We start from the raw sequence: 20,175 nt of genomic DNA on the forward strand, positions 1-20,175 counted from the left end.
TATAAAAAACTGTTCCACGAGTATATTGTCAGAAAAACTGACGAAACTAAGGCCAGGCCATCTAACTTCGATCCAATGATGATTTGGCTAAATTAGTTTGACCGGATTCCATTGTTTTTTATGATAGTGAAATATCATTTATTTTTTTGATTTCTTCTTGTTCCTTCTTGACATGTATTTGTTTATGTGAGCTATATTCAGACTCATCTTTTTCACCTACGTCACTTTATAATAAAATATATATACTTTTTTACGGGAAGAAACTGGTTATGTTAACTTTTCAAAATCATATCTTTTATATTTGAGGCTTGAAACAAAAGATTACTGGAATGGTTATTTGGAAGTCTTTTCATTTTACTGTCAAAACTGTGTAGGCATCAAGAGTTTATCTATATTACCATTAACTCTAGCAACAACTTTGGCTTCCTCAAGGGCTCAATCCTCGGACCCTTGTTCTTCTCTTTATTTATTAACGATATATCTAATTACTGTCTACGCTCCAGATACTTTCTCAACGCTGTTGAGAAAGAATCTAAAGATATATAAATTAAAACTGAGACTATCAAATGTGTTTTTCGTTCGGGACACATTGATTTGTTAAGTTTGCTGTACGACTCGACGACTACGACAAACTAATTAACAATACAGGAGTGTCGCGTTATGATGGGTTTTAGAACTCGAGACACCAGACCTTTCACTGATAACCACATACATTTATTATCTATAAAACACTCTTATCTATGAAATACTTGTCCAATCTGGAACTTTTCATAAATTATAAGGGCGATTTATACTTTCACTGAGCCGTCACTTGATAGATAGTGTCACATTAAGAAAAATATGAGTCTATGTAATAACTTGCTCCATACTTTTAGAGCTGTTATCATTCAATATTCCTGCCAAGTCCAGATTAAATCTTGGGTCACTATCTCTTTTCAGAATGTCTACCTTACCTGATGCTAACATTGAAGTCGACACATTGTTTTCGAACATTTCTTCGATAATAAATTAAAACAATTGTTATACTGTTGTTAGGTCTTGTATCTTATTTTTATTATTATTCTTTATGTCATTTTTATGTGTGTGATCTCCTTAATATTGTATTGACTGCTTGTATACCGTTTTGCTGTCATGTTTATATATAATTATTATTTCTCTGTGAGACTGTTCTAGGATACATCAGACACTCTGACTTCCCATGATTTCATTCCCATTTTTGATTAAATTTAAGTTTTTTCTATGCCTATATTTATTTCTATTTTCTATGCCTGTCTTAACTGAGTTTTTTTTTAATTATTGTGATATATGGAATTTAATTATAACAAAACTATGTAAAAGAATGATAATGAGCCGTATTGCAACACAACTTGAAGATATAATAACGCCTGAAAAATTATTTGAGCAAAGTTGCATTTTCATTGTATAGGAGTTAATAACGATTCATAATATATAAGCTTTCGAGTGTGACTTTCATGATTAAGGCGGTAGGTTCGAACCCTGGCTCGTATGGGGAAATAAATCCAAATAAGTTGACAGCGAGTATTAGCCTTAGAACTCTGATTACTTGCCTATTAGAAAGAAAAATCGCGAAACACTTGTTCTTTGAAAACTAAATCTGAGACCCAAAAAGGCTTGAAGGGCCATTGTTTTTTTGTAAAAGAATTTAATTCAAGTCAGAGAGTGCATTCGTTAATTTGAATAATTCAGAATTCAAAGCTGTTGATAGCGAGCTTAGTGTACCAGACTTTATATTTGCGTCTATGACAGCGAAAGTTTAGCAGAGTTTAACCATCGGGCAACAGCTACGCTGTTTTAATGAATCGCTCGTGGCATAAATAAATTAGAAGGGATCCAGCATATTATGAAGAGTTCGACTCTTAGCACTATGCTTCCATACGTTTTATATTTAATCTGGATCGGGACTCGAACCAGTTAGTATCAAGCTGATCATGTATTAGCTTATAAAGAAACAGTTACAGAAATGTGCGACGGAACTATATGATCGCACAGACGTTTACCTAGTTGGAATTTAAAAAGGTTTTGTTGGATAATTTGTGTGAAACGGTTGAAAAAAGTTAGTTTACATTCGTAATTTGTCATTGCTCTGTAGTCTATAGATAGTTGTTGCTCATGAGAATACTACTATTGACTTGACATGACTTATTGTGATTTATGTAGATTACAATAGGTACAATTCTCATCCATATATCCCAGAATTGGAAATTCGATCACTATGCTACAATGTAACATGTTATATAGAACATGGCTGAACTAGGTATACAATTGAAACAAATGAAATGCATTTTTATAATAAATTAATGTATGTACTTATTATTAAAATGTATACCTACATATTTATTAAAGTCTCAGCATAAATTAAAAGATATTGTATTCGTAATGGCCACCTGTTGCTTTTATACAGGTCTTAAATATGTTTGGCTACGAATCCATGGATTTCCGCACGTGGGAAATTTCGCCACTGCTAGCGCCAAAGACTTTTAAGAGACTCAATGTCACCGTGTCGTTTGGAGCAGGCCATGTCCTCTAAAACTGACCATAATTTGAAGTCTAAAGGGTTGAGGTTTGAGCTAGATGAGGGCCAGTCTTCAGCTCTTATAAAGTCCGGAATGTCTGTTTCCAGACAGCCTTGGGTAGTTCATGCCTTGTGACCAGGTGCAGAATGACACGGTATATTTTAAAAGAGTATTGTTGAGAGTTTTCACAACATGATCCAAGACCGTATCTTGATACACTTTGCCTGTAGTTTTCACTAATTTTTCACAAAAATATAGTTTAGGGACAGGCCCCACCAAACCATCACTAACGTTGACACTGATTAAATACATTTAACTTAGTAATACCTAATTTGGATGTGTTGTGTGATGGTGTAAAGGTGAGGGTATGTACGTGAAGGTGTGTGTTTGTGTATATATGTAATTGTTTCCATTACAGGAATGTAATATTTATATTCCACATACCATATTTAGAAGCCAAAAAGGCAGAACGTTTAGAAAAACTCTCTGACCAAACCCTGGGCCCTCGTAAACTTAAGTTTCAATGAGTTCTTTTACATAAGAAACCTCATAGTAAGCCTGATGAATGAAACAGATGCAACATCTCGTCTTCTGTCTTTCTCTAATTTCTTGTATGTAACTAAGACAGGCTTCTAAAATTTAGTTGTCTCTTACCAAAGGATTATATTACTACCTACCATATTTATATGGTTTGTTTAATGTTTTACCATCGATTTAACACAGCTCAAAGCAATTCCAACTCCATTACATTTAAACCTGTGTACTCACTCCACAAGTACGTGAATTTGCATGATAAGCAACTATTTTGCATTTACGTTTCAGCAACAAATATCAAACACTGTAGGTACCGAAACCGCCTACGGCTAACTAATTTAAATTTTAAAGCCTGTGAGAGAGTGCGTTCGGAGAATTTTAATAATGTTTGTTATGCGATGGTATTGGTTCGCTAAAACACAAATAGTTCATTTTTTCGATTCCAACCATCAAAATTGATTTTAAAATCATAATCCCAATTAATTTGGAGCAGACACGAAACACTTCGCTTTTCAGTTGTTTGTGATTGGTCATAGCTATTGGACTCAGTACTCCACTAGAGTTTTGTTTCTAATGCGTTCGTGGTTCAATCTATTATTCCTTAACCAATCACAATGAACGATACTTCGTCTTTCTTATAAGTGTTCCATCACCATTAGCATCAAGTTAAATGTCGTTCGTTAAAAAATATATGTGTGTAACATTTGGTAAACCGTGTCACTGATACGTCAACTTCTCGAGACTAAATCTGGGATTAAAATATTAAGGTTGTATCCAGTGATCCTTTATAATCATGTACTTTGCATATTACGTCATACATTATTATGACCAGTAGGAAAAGACTAGGTAAGCAACACATGGCGATGTGCAAATCTTGATGGGTACCCGTTACTGCCATTTTAGAGATAAGCACCTCGCCATATATTTTTATATTCATAACTAAATACTATATAAACATACACATTACTATATTAATAATAATAAATAATACTAAGCTAATAATAAAAAATTAAACTGAAGATTATTTATATGAATAAGTTATATGGACCTGTGGGTTGTGTACTCATTATTTTCAAAGACCAATGTTAGATCACTCTCGGACACTCTCACACACACTCACGCTCGGTGAAACGTCAAGTAAATTGAAAAAAAATTTACTTAGGTTTCAGCATAGTAACAGAAACTGTGTATGACCATATTATACATCAATATCGTCTTAGTAAAATAATACTTATTGATAGCTTAGTAAAATAATCAAACAAATAATTAAGGCAATGTAAACCTTAAACATCAACCTTTACTTAAAGAACATAATGCATAACGCAACAATTGAATTTCCTAACAAAAAACTGCTAAGCAGTTAATGTGCACGCGCAGGTGCTAGCTATGCCATTTATTTTACTATGCTCTTCGCTATTATTACATAGCGATGACGCCCTGCTTATCAGGTGTTATCACCTAGCGAGCCTCGTTTTCAAACACCTCAGTCTCGCGTTCTCGCTCTAGCAAGGTGGACCGCATATCGCTCGCGCGTGTTACCCAATATAACCCGAGATCTATCGAACATCAACAAAAACAGTAAGTAATTTTGAGTTAAATCTTCGAAATTTAAGTATGGTTGTCCGATTATTTTTTCTATTCGAATTATGAATCATCTGCCAGTGAATGAAGGTCGCTCATCCTAAAGCATATTTGTCCTCGTGCACTAACTTTGGACGTAAATTGTGTAAATTTAAATGTGGTTAATAATCTACAGTATAATAGTTTATGAATCTTTAAAGATGGGTGATATGATAGAGGAACGCCGTTTATTTAAGTGTATTGTATCGTATGAAGTTTATTCCTTTAATATAATTTTGGGACGATTTATTCTAAGAAGTACGAAACGAAGCGATTGAAAAGGCATTGTATGCGCATGACCTTATATATTTTTATGTTATACAATAACAGCTACATTGCCTATAATCAAATGAATTTTATCTATATTAAATATAATGCAACTTTTTGAGGTTATTGAGAAGGTTTAATTAAGATAACTTTATACGTTAAAATTTGACGGTGAAAAGTTGTTATGAGGAAGAAAAAAGTTTTTAGTTCTGGTAAAAGATCCATGGACCGTAATTTAAATTTCTATAAGGTGTCTAGACTCTTATTCATTATTATTCGACCTATCGAAAGGACATACCATGTTTTATGTTTACCAAATTTTATGTATCAATGTATAACAATAATAATTGTTACTTAATACCACACATAAGGTAAAAAAACTATATTTTAATATAAACTTTCACCAGAGAACTTCAATATGACGGTACATGAAAACTAATATTGTAAAAAATAAAAGAATTATTAGTTTAACTTAGTGAGCCAGATATCATACTTGTCTGTATTATATAGTAAAAAATCTGAAAATATTGTTTTATAAATATACACACGTTATACACCTTATACACAATAATATATATAAATACAATGCATGAAACTTTTATACTTCTTTATTATATTATGTTTAGATATAGCTAGTTACTATAGTTATATATATGTTTGATGTTTCGCTTTGTAAAACTGGTTAAATTTGATTAAGTTACCATACTCCATAGTCCATATCAGTATAATTCAAAAATGTACCACAAAAGTTAACTTATGTTACTTTTGTAACATTTATTTTTTCACTCGACATAAATATGTCATTATGCAAACAATCCTAATGTTATAACATTATTATATATCGTAAATAATTTGAATCTACTTCATGAACCTTGAATTCAAGTTATTTTAATCGAATTAAGTAATCGTTATAGTCAACGGCATAGTTTCGAAGTATTTTAACTATAAACTGTGGTATTAAGATCGTTACTCAATAACACGTTTTACTTAAATGACGTTTCATATAAGAGTAGTAATTTTTATTAGGGGGATATTATGATTACTTGAACAAATTATAAGTTATTTGACAGTTGGTAGTTTAAGTTAAATTAAAAAAAAATATATATGTTTATTATGGAACATAAGATACAAGTATCACTTATTCCATTATATTATTTAAATTTGAATAGGTAGACATCCTTACTCATCGGCAAAGAAGACAGAGGATGTAGGCCGAGAGAAAAAGCCGGCGTAAAAAATTATCGGTGTGTGACTTTTGTTAACAACGCACAAAAACAAATAACGAATTGCTAGCAAGTGATATTTTTTACAATATCGATTATCTATCATCATCGTCATAGTGATCTATTTCCGGCTTCATGCGAACTATTTAGAATACCTAAGGTTTCGAGATTCTGAGTCTGTATGACTCCCGTATGACGCAAACGTACGGGTGTCTCAAGTCCCGACTCTTTGAGAGCTGCTGTTGTTTTAAATCGTAAACACTTCCTTAATTCTTAGTCACAGTTAGGTTACATTTCAATAACAGACCGCGCAATGTGGCATTGCCAAAAGAGTGCGGGCTGTTTCATCAGGCATCGAAAGAGAGATGGCAAGCTACCTGATAGGATGTCGTTGATCCCTTGGGAAATGGGACGGGTATGGGATGCTACTATGGACATGTTTGCCCCGTCTCACCTCCTTCGGACAAGTAAACAAGCTGGGGGCGCAAAGCAGGCAGAGAATAATAAACAGCACAAACATAATAGTCTTTCCTCCAACTTCGATTTTGTTCCCTTTGAAGTAGAGGCTCTTGGGTCTTGGAGTTCAAGTGTACTGGCGCTTATTAAAGATTTAAGTTGGCGCCTGGTTGGAAGTACTTGTGACTCCAGAGCTGGTGTTTACCTGTCTCAACGTATAAGTATCGCAATACAGCGAGGAAATGCTGCCAGCGTTAAAGGTACACTGCCACAGGGACCAAACTTTTCAAATTTGTTTTAATTTTTTTTTAAATAATTTTTATATGTATGTAGCATGATTAAATGGTTGGGAGATCATCAGATCAGATCATGTCTTAAACCTAAAATAACATTACCTGTACGTTTCAGACACAGAATATCTACTTACCTATAAAATAATTGTTGTGCTCCACTAGAAATTTTTTACTATTTCTGTCTTAGTGACTGATGACAATAAAATACAGCTGGACGGCTCCACGAGAAATTTTGTCTATTAAATCATATAAAAAGCCTAGAGACCTTTCAAACTGTGAACCCTTGCCCTTTGACGTTAATGTTAGACGCAACAAATATCGGTGTCATTTAAAATAGTATCTTACTGTGTGCGAATAAGGTTTAATATTCTTTGGCTCGTTCAAAAATTACTATAAACGCTATAGTTTTTGTCGACTAAAATTGATTTAAAAAGGTTTCAAATAGGAGATCAGACTCGGCATGAGAACGTTACATACAAATTCGATTGGCGTATATCTATATTATAGTAGCAAACGAAGTAGCAGGTACATGACTGTTGTTGAAATTAAGACGCGCCGATAGCGTCTTATCTTAGACATTTAGCTTAAGATTTAGATAGCTACTCTGATAACGTCTCACATAATTATTAATACAAATCAAGCTCTGTTATATAAAATGAGCATAACTTTAAATAATAAAAAAAAAACGCAAAAGCTGTAATACTTTATCGGTATAAAAATATTCCTGGACTCATAAAAATGCGTTAAATCGAGTAATTATCACAATTTCGTTTAATTCCAATTACGCGTTATTGATTTCTTGTTGAAATTGATTGGATAGTTATTACTACTTGTTACTTCTAAGGTACTTGTATATTTAATAAAAATAATATTAATTAGGATTATATATATTTTTAATTGTAAATATTAGGTCCTTACATATGAAATTGGCGTATTTCGTACGGGCCACTTTAATCACCATGTTCTCCTCTTTAGTAAGGAATTCCAAATTCAAATTTGTACAGCTATTTACTCATGTATTTGTGCTCCGATGACCGTCATTCATTTGTTTTTTTCTTCTGTTTTTTTCTGTTTGCATCACTCATTTTACAAAATGGAAAACTTAAAGTATCGCATTATTTACGAGTACGAGTTCCGCCGTGTCTCTAGTGCTGCGGAAACGACTCGAAGGGTAAATGATGTGTATGGCGGTCATGTTGCAAAAGAAAACACAGTTTGTTTTTGGTTCCAACGTTTTCGTTCTGGAAATTTCGACCTGCAGAACCAGACCCGTGGACGGCCTGAGACCCAAGTTGATCATGAAGTATTGAAGGCTATTGTAGAAGCGGATCCATCGCAAACCATGTCCGAGTTAGCTGCAGGCTGTGGTGTTAGTGATAAAACTGTTTTAAGTCACTTGAAGCAAATTGGGAAGATTAAAAAGCTTGAAAGGTGTGTACCTCACGAATTGACTGAAGCAAACCGGCAAACGCGCGTCGACTGCTGCGTTACATTACTGAACCGGCACAATACTGAAGGTATTTTAAACCGAATCATTACCTGTGATGAAAAATGGATTCTTTACGATAATCGGAAGCGCTCAGCGCAATGGTTGGATCCTGGCCAGCCAGCCAAATCCTGCCCCAAGGGAAAATTAACCCCAAAAAAAGTTACTTGTAAGCGTTTGGTGGACTAGTGCCGGTATTGTTCATTTCAGTTTTCTCAAATCTGGCCAGACTATTACGGCGGATGTCTATTGTCAGCAATTGCAAACCATGATGGAAAAGCTAGCGGCTAAACAACCTAGGCTGGTCAATCGCTCCACGCCACTGCTACTTCATGACAACGCTAGACCACACGCTGCACAACAGACGGCTACCAAATTAGAAGAGCTTCAATTGGAATATCTAAGACATCCTCCGTACTCTCCGGACCTTGCTCCAAAAGATTGGACTGACCCATCAGGGTTAAATTTTTTCCCTTGCAAGAAGTTGTCCAAATTTCGAAAAAATTGGTAATCTGTTGGAGCAAGGTCCGGGGAGTACGGAGGATGTCTTAGACATTCCAATTGAAGCTCTTCTAATTTGGTAGCCGTCTGTTGTGCAGTGTGTCTGGGTCTAGCGTTGTCGTGAAGTAGCAGTGGCGTGGAGCGATTGACCAGCCTAGGTTGTTTAGCCGCTAGCTTTTCCATCATGGTTTGCAATTGCTGACAATAGACATCAGCCGTAATAGTGTGGCCAGATTTGAGAAAACTGCATGGCCGGCACTAGTCCACCAAACGCTTACAAGTAACTTTTTTGGGGTTAATTTTCGCTTGGGGCAGAATTTGACTGGCTGGCCAGGATCCAACCATTGCGTTGAGCGCTTCCGATTATCGTAAAGAATCCATTTTTCATCACAGGTAATGATTCGGTTTAAAATACCTTCATTATTGTGCCGGTTCAGTGATGTAACGCAGCAGTCGACGCGCGTTTGCCGGTTTGCTTCAGTCAATTCGTGAGGTACCCGTCTTTCAAGATTTTTAATCTTCCCAATTTGCTTCAAGTGAATTAAGACAGTTTTATCACTAACACCGCAGCCTGCAGCTAACTCGGACGTGGTTTGCGATGGATCCGCTTCCACAATAGCCTTCAATACTTCATTATCAACTTGGGTCTCAGGCCGTCCACGGGGCTTGTTCTTCAGGTCGAAATTTCCAGAACGAAAACGTTGGAACCAAAAACGAACTGTGTTTTCTTTTGCAACATGACCGCCATACACATCATTCACCCTTTGAGTCGTTTCCGCAGCACTAGTGCCACGGCGGAACTCGTACCCGTAAATAATGCGATATTTTAAGTTTTCCATTTTGTAAAATGAGTGACGCAAACAGAAAAATACAGAAGAAAAAAACAAATGAATGACGGTCATCGAAGCACAAATACATGAGTAAATAGCTGTACAAATTTGAATTTGAAATTCCTAACCAAAGAGGAGGTATTTGAGGTCAAAGTGGCCGTACGACAAAACGCCAATTTCATATATAAGGACCTAATATATGGCAAATAAAAAAAAAGAACACGTAATCTGAGGTCAAAATCAAGAGTTGCAGTCGCATTAGTTTTTTTATGTTAATAAATTTTAGTTGAATATTATATTTGTATTTAAAGTAAAGTTCTCCTAATTGATTGAGTAATATGAGATTGAGATTGAGTAATATAGAATGAGTTAATCCAGACCAGCCATTAATGCTTAGTCGATTTGGTATTCCATAACTGTTGTTTATACGATGCGTTTGGAATGTGGTGGTCGCAGTACCGACTGCTCTACCGTACTGTGTGACTTAGGGGTGTAATTATAATAACTTGTTAAAAATGAATTTATAATTTTAGTGTAACTACTGTTAAACATGTTGACGAAGAAATGATTAAAGGATAACCATTTCAAATATTTATTTCGATTGTCGCAAATGTAATTTATAATGAACAGTAATAACGTACAATGTAATACTATAACAACTTCACTATCAATTTATATCCAATATAATACTATAAAGAGAAAATAATTGTTTGTTTATAACGAACCAATTTAAAAAATCTATTAGGAGTACATCTAGCTTCGTAATCTTAGTAACAGAAGCCAAAGCCAGCCGTGTCAAGCCTCGACATTCTTGTTGTGAACATAGTAAATTTTTGTCGTTTTTATCGTTTAGTGTCTTTTGGGTTCAATACAAGTTATTTTATTTATGTATTATGTACATCCGTATCACCTCGACGTCCGTCGTTCCACAACTGAGCGGCAATTTGTGCCGCGCCCCTCCACTATGTGGGACCAGCTGCCTCCTGAAGTATATCCAAACCAATTCGACTTAGGGTGAAGAAAAGAGCTTACCATTTCTTAAAAGACCGGCAACGCACTTGCGATGCCTCCTGTCAATGCGTGCTAGGCTCCTTTTACATAAACAAACCATGTCTAGTCCTAATCTAGGCTAAACTACACTTAAAAAAAATTGAATCACTTTTAAATATATAAACATATTTTTCGAAGCCAATTAAGTATCACCTTATTGTTGTATACATTAAATCAACTTCGCCATACCTCAAGAAGGACGTTTTCCAATGCATAAGTATTTCTTACAAAAGAAATTTCAAACGATGAGTTTGTAAGTTGTAACAAAGCCCACAAACTATTTCCATTGAAAGATTACGAGTTTCCTTTCAATAGTTTTTGTTTGTTTTCTTTACTTAGAATTTGTCTCAATCGTAACCTTGGCGGCGAAACAGCCTCCATTAAGGCTAAACACAACTAAAGAATTCGATACGATAGCGTTGTTGATATTCAGTTTATTGCTCCGTTAGCATCAAGTAGTTTATTAGTTACCGAAGGAAACGAGAAATGTATGACCAACAATATAGGATTTTCAATTTTCTATTCTGTCGTTATTCAGCCGGTGACTTTATTCACGCCTCAGAGGTTTTGTTATTACCGATGAGCCTATAATATGCGACTTCGTTTTCCTTTCGTTTTGACAAATGACATTTATCTTCATTAAACAAATAGAAAACACGAACCTTCTCTTGCGAACTGTTATTCGTTGTTTCTTTAGTATGCTTTTCTTCTGTGACCTAAATAATTTCACGAATTAGTTTCACATAGGTTTGCTATCTTATTGATTAATACATTAATATTTTTATATAAAATATTGGACTGGACTCTAAATGACCTCAGCCAGGCATCCGTTTCTTCGATCATGTTTATTTTAGATAAGTAGGTGATCGGCCTTCTGTGTCTGAAACATGTCATAGATTTTGCGTTGGAGACATGCCGGTATCGTTACAATGTTTGACTTCTCCGTAGGAGTAACTGATCCAAAAGTGTGGACTTAGGGATGAGGGCCGCACGTTTGAAGCCACAATTACATTGTATTTATGATTGATTTAAATGATTTTGAATTTGGTACTTATTAATAAATACATAATTAGTGTAATACATTTTGTACATATTATATAAAAACCAGCGGACTCGACACACGTTATCCTGTACCCACGACGTCGATCCAGCTGTTTAGGTGTTAAGAATTAAAAACAAATATTTACATCTATGAAAATATACAAGTATTTATTCATGTATAATTTTGCTAAAATTCACTAATTTCGTATGGAACCATTTCTAGACTTATCATTCTGTAATATCAATAAACCTGATTACCGGCTATACAGTCAAAATAACTTTTTAAAATTCGTGGTTACAATGTTTCAATTATATACTTTGGTGATATTTATATAACTAGCTGGTAATTAGTCATACACATAAACAAATGAAACACGAGACATAACAATTCTTTATTTATTTTTCTTTCGACGCGGAAAAAAAGTCTACAATTATAGTATTCTAATAGTTATAAGCGCCATTCAAATAACAATGGAATTGCATTTGTGAGAATTATAAAGAGGAAGTATGAAGACTAATTATAAATAAATATTCCTTTGGTTAACAATCGCCCGATTTTTACTGGTTTATTTTTTTATTTTTTAGTCGCATCTTAATGCATGACTCCTGCATATTTATCTCTTACATGATAAAAATAAAATATTTCATCTAAATGAGCTTAGTTACTCCAGAACAGAAATAAAGAACTATATTAAGAATTATAAAAAGGTTGTATATGAATCGGAATGTGCCCCACACTAGGATTCCCTATGTCGTGAGTTTCTAGTCTCATCCATTTGGCATTCTATTGTGATAAACTCTACATAACAATTACAAAAACACCAACACAAAAGAGGTATAAAAATGAGAATAATAAGCATCTCAACTGTGGTGAATATAGACTGAAGTCTATATATTAGTATAGAATTCAACTAAACCAAACTTTTAAAAAAATATCATGGGGTATTTTGCTTATATAATTATACTTAATTGTTTTTCCTGCTAGGTTTATAAACATTTCAGTGTTAGCGTCGCTCGAGTAGGCAACTCTCATTTGCACGTGGAAAAATAGTTAATAGGTTGAAACAGGGAACCGTCAGGTCCTGAACAATAATTTTGAATATAAAAGGTTTTGAGGAAGTTTAGAACGTTATGTTATTTGTTAGATATGAACGGGTTTCAATGAGATATATCCACCGACTAATTTAGGTATCAGCTATTAGCGAATCCGTGAAAAAAACAGCGTCTGTTGTATTAGAGAATAGCGTGCAGCGGACAAATATTAATAATATTATATTTCTATTATCTAGTCATTAGTTTTTGGAAATTTTTCTCATTATATATTGTTTACATGTAAATCTGTGAAAACATTACATGATAAGTAACAGAAAGGCAACCTCGCATTATACAGTATTCAAACGATTAAAATATTTTCACGTGAGATGTGGATGTAAATTATGGTAACCATGGGTACAAACACGGTACTACAGTCCACTGTAAGGCCGGTATTAGCCGTCCTCAAAAAACCGTCAATTAAATAAGAAAAATATGTCATTATAATAAAGTACATATTTGCTACAAACAATAATCATCCAATCTTAAATTAGCACGTGAGGTAGGCGGAAACGTAAGTATCATTAACTCTCGTTAACACAACGAGCAACCATTTCTTACTTTGTGTGACATCCCATAATTACCTGGTAATATGGTCAGCCCGGTAATCACACAAAGCAAACAACATGATTAAATATATTAAATTAAATAACAATGTAATATAATAGTTGAAGGTTGTGCTGTGGGTAATTGTGTAACAGAAATTTTAATTATGTTATTAATCAATTCTGAAGTTATTTAATCACATGAATATAAACTTATGGAAGAAGGAAATGTACTTTGCCTCTAACATACAAGAAGCATCCTCGAAAGTCAAATCGCTGGCTGACTGGGGCGAAGGCCCCAGGTATTATATATTTGTTTTTATTAGATTGTAATCTCAGTGTAAGTTGAAAGCTCATTATTTGCGGTTTTGGCGAGAGAAGCTCAGCCGGATAAAGTGAGTTTTTGTCATGAGTCTTCTACGAATAGCACAAGGGAGTCTTCGCGAGACTCCGACCGCGGATTGGGCTTTCGTATGTGGCACCTTTACCTTAAGGTCGACACCGAAGCTTACTAGAGTAAAATACGGAATACGGGATCTTCACTGGTAAAGACTGATTTTCACCCTAATATGAACAAACTTTCCGCGCGGGTAAGCCCGAATGGCTGAAGTCGAGGTGTTTTATACATACTCAGCAGTCGGAACACTTTAATAGCGCGATTCATGAAAATGCGTCATCGTACTGATTGTAACCGCTGATGTGGTATGGCTACAAACTGCAGACATACGTGTAGTCGTTATTTAACTAATTTCATTGCGCAGGGGTAAGATTGGATCTCGAAATTTTCCGTTTACTATGCTGGGGCAGAGCCTCGTATTCGAACTTGAAATTTGAAGACTAATGAAGGTTTTGGTTAAAAATCTCCATCTTTCCTAGATATAATAATATTGGTTTATTTAAGGCCTCCAATAGGCCACATCTCAATTGATATTGTGGCTGGATGTCTGTCCAGTTCTGTATTTAAAAAAAGGAACATTATATATCTGAAATATGTGTATATATTATTTTGTAATATGAGTAATTTACCAACAAAGATACATTTGTTACACGTGGATACAATCAATGCTTTTTCTCTTTTGAAAATTTGCTGACAAAATCATAACTTATATGCATCCATTTACTCAAAGTAAAATTTAATAGATAGTGCATTACACAAGGTAGAGCAATGAGGAATAAGGATGCACTTTGTATCGGAAGTTGAGTTTAAAGTGGTGAATTTAATTTACTCACGACGTAGGTTTCAATTTAATTACATTATCAACACTGTATAGCTTTCCCTTACTTTTTTTCACTCATTGTCCTTTATTTATTAAATATTATTATATATTAATAATATTTATTACTATCAATTAATAGAGGAGATAGTATTGTTTAACCGAAAATCTAATATAATGTGGACCTTAATCACTATGTACGTAAACGACTAGCGGTTTTTGCCGTGACTCGGTGGAAGTCCTTAATAATGGATCAGTCAAGTATCTTCGGATTTTTAATATTACATTGAAGTATAGATAAAAAGTTTATTGTTCCAACAAATAATCAAGTGAAATGATCGTCCAATATTTATACATAAGTTTTTTAACAAAACTTTAAACTGACGGCCATCCTGTATTATGTATAAATATTTGTTGCACTACTTTATGAGAAATGTACAAAAAATAAACTTTGAGTAAAAAGCTCATAACAGCGCGCTGTTTAAGCTCAGGAATTATGAGAATGAAATGTCAAAAGATAATTAAAAGTTAAGTAAGCAACTTGTGACATGGTGATTGCGAAATAAATTAACACGACCAAAGTCAGGAAAATTGCATTATAAAAATATAATTTAAATATATACCTAATCAAGATAAATGAGCGTTGTTGGCCTAGTGGCTTCAGCGTGCGAATCACATCCCTGAGGTCGTAGGTTCGATCCGCGGCTGTGCCCCAATGGACTTTCTTTCTATTTGCGCATTTAACATTCGCTCAAACGATGATGGAAAATATTTAGAGGAAACCGGCTTGCCTTAGACCCAAAAAGTCCACGGCGTGCGTCAGACACAGAAGGCTGATCACCTACTTGCCTATTCCATTAACAAATGATCAAGAAACAGATACAGAAATCTGAGACCAAGATCTATAAAGGTTTTCGTGCCATTGATATTATTATATTAATCAAAATATTAGGTATATAGGTATATACACTTTGATCTTGTATATAATATGTCTTACCAGACTTTAAATATACATAACATACATAACGACATAAAGAAACATAACACTCAAACAAGTCTGAAAGATGCAACCTCTAACATTACATTTTTAAATATTAAAATAATTGTGTTATAAAATAACATTAATAAAACAATCTGAAACCTGAAGCTTATATAAAATTATTGGAAATAATTTGTACATGGATATTATATCTAGATATTTAGATTTGTAGGTAAATAACCTAGATGTTATAGACAACTTCCACGAATCTACAATAGTTAGTTTGTTGTTTGGCTTTAAAATATTCTGAAATCGGCACAAGGCACATGTGAAGCATTATCATCACTTAATATTTGATATTCGGGACTGGAAATAGTATTAACCGTAGCACACAGTTGCAATAGTGAGTGGTTTATAAACTGTAAGTTTCTATTTATTATGCATTGAGGATGCCGCATTCAATATTAGTCCAGTTTTAGATAGACTGACCAGTGACCAATGCTGGCCACTCAATCATAATCATAACAGATGGAAAGTGAAGAATAATTTATAGTTCAAAGTAGTTTCATATATTTATATCGTACTCTTCAAATGCCACGTCACGACAGCCTAAATAAAGTATAACATAAGTCATTAGCCGCACATATATTAAATATTCATTAAAATTCAATGGTTACTTAAGCCAGGATTTATATATTGGACACATTTAGAAACTAAAAAACGGCATAAACGACCGGGCATTCAATTTTGAGTTGCTGCGTGATTTAGTAATTTTACTACATAATCTTCTAGAGAGATAAAAAGATAATTTACTTGACTATAAATACAGCTTGTATTGATTGTAGCTCTCGTCTTAAACACACTAGTTGTCTAATATCCAATTGCTAACCAAGCAATTGAGATGCCCTAAAGATGGTTTCTTGGAGTTTGCTACGGCGTTCAACCCAAGGCAACCGTTTAAGGCCCTTGAGAGACAATGTAGTATATTCTTAAATAATTATAACAGTTTATAAAGAGACAGAATCGAATTTACTTACCATTTAACTATTACTACATATAACGTTTCAAATTAATAGAAAGTTATAATACATTATATACATATATGCGGTCTGGGCCTCAGATTTTATCGGTTCTCTGTATCCTATCCTCACCCACGCCATCTTTCCGACGTTTTGGGTCTAAGGCAAGCTGTTTCCCTCACGATGTTTTTATTCACCGTTTGAAAGAATATTAAATGTTAGCGCACATAGACAGAAAGCCTATTGCTGCGCAGGCGGGGATCGAACCAAGGACCGGAAAGGGGCGAACTCACACGCTGAAGCCACTTGGCCAAGACTGCTGAATAATCAGCAGCAGCAATCATGTATGTAATATACAGTAGTCGTTAATTTCATAACTGACTCTGAGTAGGTACTGCTGTTAATAAACAACCCTTGAAACTATGAATTTAAACTGAAAATGTTTTGCCATTAGAATGTTTATTAACAAAGAGGTATGGCTTTTGAAGACCTAGGAACAAGTTCTTTATAATTAGACTGAGCGAAGACTGCAGACTAACTTAATTTAAAAGGCAAGTCGACATGAGAAACATAATTTCATCTTTGTTTGAGGAAACGCAAACTTGCAAAGTAGCAATATAAGAATACATTATATTAATTAATAACTGTCTCAGAGACAGTCTTTGGGAGAATTTTTGGTAATTTTCTCTTTTTCTAGAGGATAAACTTTGAGTTTTTATCAGAAATTAAATTATATTTAAAGATTTAGCTAGCTCGTCGCAATAGTCGCTTATACGATACTTTCAACAATAACTTTTTTGATTCCGATAAAATATTATGTATTCTATACACGATCGTATGGCACAGCTGTGATTCGAACGCACGACGTCAGGGTTCAGAGTCGCACTCTATTGCCAGCTGGGCAACCTTGCCTTTGACCTACTTCTCCTACATAATTATTAATGAAACCAAGAAATGTTTTTTTTTTTTTTTATAAAATAGGGGGCAAACGGGCAGGAGGCTCACCTGATGTTAAGTGATACCGCCGCCCATGGACACTCTCAATGCCAGAGGGCTCGCGAGTGCATTGCCGGCCTTTTAAGAATTTGTACGCTCTAAATGTGTTGATGCCACGTGATTACGAGATAAATAACGACTTCAAACGAGTTTCTTTTGTATAAAGTTGCAGTAATTAAGAATTTTGATATGTATAGAACTCGAATATTTAAAGTAAAGTTATATTGCTAAGATTATCCAGTCATATATGTCGAAACAAAAACGTATTTACAATCTTCGAGTGATTTTAATTAACTGTACGTAGGTCCAATTACCAAGCGTCGATTTTCCGAACCGCTGCACCAATGTCCTCTCGCTCGCTAGTTAGCTGCATTTCGCATGAACAGTTATGCTACTATGGACATTAATTGAATTCAAGTATCCAATAACGTTATCAATTATTACAAAAGTCTTTGTTGTTTAATGATCTGAATAAATACACAGACTGAATGTGGTCTCATACATTCATGTTATAGAGCGTTAAACAAGTAGTTAAAACATGCAAAACTCAAACCGGGACGGCGCGACAGGTTCAGACTCAAATCCGTTAGAGCACCAATGAATTTTTCTTTCTTTATCACACTTGTTCGTACGGTAAAAGCAAAAACAGTGCAGGGTTCTGCACTGTTTTACTCTTATACCTGTATCTGTAATCTGTATTATTAGACAACCAAGATTCAGGTTGAATGAATAAAGAAATCGTGCCGTTTGATTATGGCAACTTACATATTTTTTTAGGTTGAATTAGAAGTACCTACCAAATGCATGAATGCAATGTTTTTTGAAAAATTGTGAACGTTCAGTCTATAGTTATATTTAAAAAACTACCTGTTCGTGTAATTTAGTAAATAGGAAAGAAGTTGTACCAAATGTATAAAACGAAATATTGTATATAGTATTTGTAAAACCTTATATAATTATTATGTAACTGTACGTTCCACATGACAGGCTAATATACGTAATTCTTGTCGTAGATCGAGCCAGAAAGCTTCCATGTGTCACTTGCAGCATTCCTGGTATCAATATCGTTCACCGCTTTATATATTTCGGATTCCAAATCTCTAACGACAGAGCTGTGCACGAGATAAAAAGGCGAATTGGCATGCTTAGAGCTATGATACGTTTAGGCATCATCTGGAAGAAAAGAGAAATTGATATCAAAACCAAAATAAAAACAGGCTCTAGTGTTCTAGGCAACACTGGAGTAGAAACGTGGTCTATCTTGGCTCCAGAAAGGCAAAAGATCGATGCGTTTGATATGTCGTAGTGGCGGCGAATGCTCAGAATACCGTAAATTGCGAAGCGCACCAATACATCAATGACCCAACTCTCGTCTGCCTACCATATGCCTACAGCGAATTATATTTATTTCGGCCATACAAAACGCACGTGACACAGAAGGCAAAAGATCACGTTCAATAACCAGATGGACCGATCAAGTGGAAGACTCATTGTCCTCAAAACTTTCATAAGACAGGCGCTGGACAGAAACCGATGGAAACAGATAGTCCGCTCAGATACTTCGTTTCCGATCACGCTGCTGATTGACCATGCTGATTAAAGATATAGTCGCAGTAATTTTATCCGTTTTATAAAAAAATCCAAACTGAGGTCCGAGAGTATCTCTCAATATATTTGAAAAAATTGATTAAGGTCAATTATCAGGTAAATAAAAAACTGTCGATTAAACACTAACTCTTGAGGATGATTTGCTGTAGTTAAGATGTTTTTTATATTTATAAAATTGTTGGATATTCTACTCAGACCAGCGTTTTTGCAAGGCTCCTAAATATAGGGTTAAAATATGTTTGTTTGATGTGTATTTCAAAAAATAATGGTTTGAGTTAGATTATATTAACCTTAGCACGTAACCTGAACACAAAGTTAAAATCCAATTGCTTTATACAGAGAGAGAAACTCGCGGAACATTATGGTGTCGTGACATCACATCTCTGGGCCTAAAATAAATGCTAAATAATTTGTAATTTCTCAAATCTATTCAATTCACGAACCACGACAAATGCAAAAGCCGTTAAAGTTAATTGCGTTCCCGTTTCAGTTTCAAAATACGATATTTTAACATCTGAGTTGTAATAATGGTTTAATATTCAGATTTATAAAGTATTGCAAGTATTGTGTTGGTAATTAACATTCTGATATAGCACATACCCTTAGATCGTGTGTTTGTACTCTGACCAAAAAATAATAATAAAGCTCTGGTGCGCCAATCCATTATTTTTAGTTTATTTATAAGTAAATTCTTGAAAGGCAGGCAAGGGATTTGCGAGCCTTCTGGCATCGTGAGTGTCCATAGGCGGCGGTATCGCTTAACATCAGGTGAGCATCCTGTCCGTTTGCCTCCTAGTACATAAAAAAAGTAATCTTACAGCTAACACATATCCATATTATAAAAGAAAAAGCTTAAACCAATATATTATACAAAGCTAAAACAGATT

The 20,175-nt window shown here is 34.5% G+C and overlaps 1 protein-coding gene across 1 annotated transcript in view; it reads left to right on the top strand.

Annotated features, from left to right (window-relative positions):
- The first annotated feature begins 4,566 nt into the window (after positions 1 to 4,566).
- The window catches only part of LOC123718791 (adenylate cyclase type 6), a 129,621-nt gene continuing 114,012 nt past the window's right edge, over positions 4,567 to 20,175 (top strand). The window contains exon 1 of the mRNA XM_045675580.1: positions 4,567 to 4,646. The gene's annotated coding sequence lies outside the window, so the exon portion shown is untranslated. The remainder of the gene's footprint in view (positions 4,647 to 20,175) is intronic.

Source organism: Pieris brassicae, chromosome Z, assembly GCF_905147105.1.
Source record: "Pieris brassicae chromosome Z, ilPieBrab1.1, whole genome shotgun sequence".
Taxonomy (NCBI): Eukaryota; Metazoa; Arthropoda; class Insecta; order Lepidoptera; family Pieridae; genus Pieris; species Pieris brassicae.